General features: G+C 56.2%; 1 non-coding gene across 1 annotated transcript; it reads right to left on the reverse strand.

The window, feature by feature from the left end:
- Nucleotides 1-3089: 3089 nt before the first annotated feature.
- On the reverse strand, nucleotides 3090-3161 carry TRNAA-UGC (transfer RNA alanine (anticodon UGC)). The gene has a single exon. It is a non-coding gene; the product is annotated as a tRNA-Ala (tRNA).
- Nucleotides 3162-3542: the final 381 nt, after the last annotated feature.

Genomic DNA, 3542 nt, shown 5'->3' on the forward strand with positions numbered 1-3542 from the left:
AAGGGGTACGTCAACTGAAGAAGGTTCAGAACCGCCGTTCTAGACCCTTGTATCAGATCATGGCAAACCCTGCTGCCTTCTTTGGAGTAATCACTAAACCTTTTTTTTTTTTACTTTTATCATCTAGGTCCTCTGGTCGTACTAGCCCCTCGCACTACCGAGAACGCCGCTCTCCATCGCCCATCCCCCACAGAGTCACTTTTCTCCTGGCTGCTCTTTATTCCTCTACAGCTCGGCGCAGGGAAACAGGACGTTCTGGCCTCTGTCTGGTTTAGATACAACGTCCAACCCACGTTTTGAAAAAAGATGCTTAAAAATAGTGAATAAATAAATCAACCCTTTCAGAGCGTAAGGTACTATCTGTGATTTGCCTCGTGGTATGGCTTCAAGTTCCTCATTAATAGCAATGCCTCGTGTTAGAGGGCATACGCTGAAGCCATGGCTCCTTCCCTTAAAAGCAGCTTTCCCCCGAGCAACGCACGAGCAAAACAGTCCCTGTGCGGCGGGGGTATATTGGCACGCGCATTTTGGACGAATTGTCAGCGTGGCATTTAGTTCCACGACACAGGTAAGAGTCAAGGGGGTCTCTCTTCAAATCTAAAACAGACCAAATTCAGCATAATGGCAGTATTTATTTTCCCCACTTGCTGCTCCAGCGCAGGTCCAGCCGGACCTTTCGGTTTCGACACGAGAGAAGTGGCAGACCCGGCTGTGGCGACTCAGCCAGCGCCCCCGCAGCGCTGTAGCTCACGGGGAGCCCCTCTTTGCGGCTCAAGGGCAGCCCCTCAGAAAACACTCGTTTCACTCGAATTTTTGACAAGGAAAAGAATGTTTTTGCTGCGGCTAAGAAACCCCGACAGGACGTTCTGGCCCCTGTCTGGTTTAGATACAACTTCCAACCCACGTTTTGAAGAGAAATGCTTAAAAATAGTGAATAAATAAATAAAAATCTAAGGAAAGCGCCCTCCGCACAGCCGCGCTGCCGCAGCAGGGCTGGGGGACGCGCAGGTGCTGGGGAAACACTTGGTCACTCTGCTCCTGGAGGCCTGAGCCCACCCCGAGCCGAGGGCCCCGGAGCCGCCGGGCCGCAGCCCCAACACCCGCCCGCGCCAGCTTCCCCGACCGCGTGGCGCGTTATGGCGGCTACAGTCGTATTTAAAAGCTCTCAGCCCAGACGGGCGTCCACCGCACCCACTCGGCTGCCGGCCCGCGCAGCGCCTCCCAGCCAATGAACGCCGGCATGGAAAGATTAAGCGCCCGCCCCCTCCCTGGTCCCGCCCCCGCCCTGCCGGCGCGGAGGGCGTGGCCTGGGCGAAGGCGCGCCTGCGCCGTGCGTCGTACACGCCGTGCAGGAGCGGTCGCGGAGGAGCGCGGAGCTCCGCCCCAGGGGGCGTGGCCTAGGCGGGTTGCGCGGGACGCGCTGTGCGGGCGCGGAGGAGCGCGGAGCTCCGCCCCAGGGGGCGTGGCCTAGGCGGGGTGCGCGGGACACGCAGTGCAGGAGCGGCCGTGCAGGAGCGCGGAGCTCCGCCCCAGGGGGCGTGGCCTAGGCGGGGTGCGCGGGACCCGCTGTGCGGGCGCGGAGGAGCGCGGCGCTGCGGCCGGGGGCAGCGGCGGGGGAGGCGCAGCTCCGCTCCGGGCTCGGGCAGGGGCTCGAGATGCGCCCGGGGAGGCAGCGCGGAGCCGCCCGCCCGCCCACACGGCGCTGCACGTGCCCCGAGCCGGCATGCGGGAGCCCCGGGGCCGCCTGCTCCTTCCCTCCCCACCCCGGCCCCAGAACAGTCGGGACCCGCCTTCTCCGCGCCTCCTGGATGCTTAGTGCTACCTTTTACACGTGGCTGTTCACTAATTACTGAACATTTACATAGTGCTAATTAACGTTCATGTTGCTTACAATTCTAATTATTTTTCATTCTAGCGGTGCACGATCGTCATGACGTTAATAAGATGATTTTTAAAATCCGTTGGGCGTGCACAACGCGCTCTGCACATCCAGCTTCTTTTAAACCAGTTGCGTGGGCGCTAGAAACCCTGGGCTGGGCATCAGCTAATTGCTATTATTGCGGTACTGCTACGTCATAATTATTCTTGATATAGTATTGTAATTACTGTGACTGGCTATGTAGTATTCCTGTTTTTGAAAGCCGGGGTGTTTTCTGCACTCGATGGAGGTGAATGACTTTTCTTTTCCCCTCCCCTTCAGTTAACTCTGAGTCTGGGTCACCCGCTGCAATTCGCCCTCCGTGCATTTCGTGGTTGTGTCGGGGGTGAGATTTTGGGGAGGTAAAAATCCTTTTTAAAAATAAATAAATAAATCTCAGGCTGCTTTTTTGGGTGCTGGGGAGAAGCCCAAAGCTGCCTGCGGGGCCCCGGCTCCTCCATCCCGCCCACCAGGCTGAAGGTGGTTGCTTATTCCCAGTTCCTTTTTCAAAGCTAATCTAGACCAAATCAAAGCTTGTTATTAATGAATTACACATTTTTAAATAGAGAGAATTTCATTGCATATTTACTAATTAATATGCAAAATAATATTCTTCATCAAGGACAGAGCCCTAAATAAAGGTCAGATTATGATGGGATTGTGGGGCAAAATACTTCTCGGGCCACCCCAAACTGCCTGTTGGCGCCACAGGGGACTGTCCCAAAGCACCTTGACCACAGCGTTGCCCGGCCCAAAGTGCGGCTTGGCCGTGCTGGCTGCCAGCTGACACCCCCCGCCCCTGTACTAAATATATGGGCACGAATGGGTGCCAGGATCATGTCACCCCAGCCAAATATCTGCCCAGCCTCCTCTTGAAGATGCCCAAGGTAGGAGAGCACCACCTCCCTTGGGAGCCCATTGCAGAGCCTGGCAGCCCTAAGACTAAAATAATGTTTCCTGATGTCCAGCCCAAACCTTTTCTCTAACAGTTTGAGGGTGTTATTCCTAGTAACCCTGGGGGGAACAGAGCCTCCCCCAATTCTCTCTGGTCCCCCCTGGGGAGTTTGTAAACAGCCACCAGATCCCCTCTCAGCCTTCTCTTGTGGAGGCTGAATAGGTTGAGACCTTCTGACCTGTCTCTGTAGGGCCTGCCTTGCTTCCCTATGAAAAGTGGAGATGCTGGGGATTGAACCCAGGACCTCATACATGCAAAGCCTGCACTCTACCACTGAGCTACATCCCCCTTTAGCAGCCTAAACCATCCCCTGGCTGTCCTGCCCGACTGAAGACACGGTTTGGCTGTGCCAGGCCCTGAGCTGGCCGCCCCTGCAAATACTGTCCTAAGTATATGGGCTTGAATAAGGAACTGGGTTTTGGGCTGGGTTGACGACAGGAAATCCTCTTTGGGCCACCCCACACCATGCCTCTGGCACTGGGTACTATCCCACACCCCCCAACCGGAGTCTTGCCTGGCCCAAAGTGCAGTTTTTGCATGCCAGGCTGCCAACTGCCAGCCCCCCGCGCCCACTGTGCTAAGTACATGGACCCAAATAAGGACCTGGTTTTGGGCTGGGGTTACAGCTGGAAATACTGTTTAGGCCAGTTCCCCCATCCCCACTGTACT

Source organism: Alligator mississippiensis, chromosome 1 (genome assembly GCF_030867095.1).
Source record: "Alligator mississippiensis isolate rAllMis1 chromosome 1, rAllMis1, whole genome shotgun sequence".
Lineage (NCBI taxonomy): Eukaryota > Metazoa > Chordata > Crocodylia > Alligatoridae > Alligator > Alligator mississippiensis.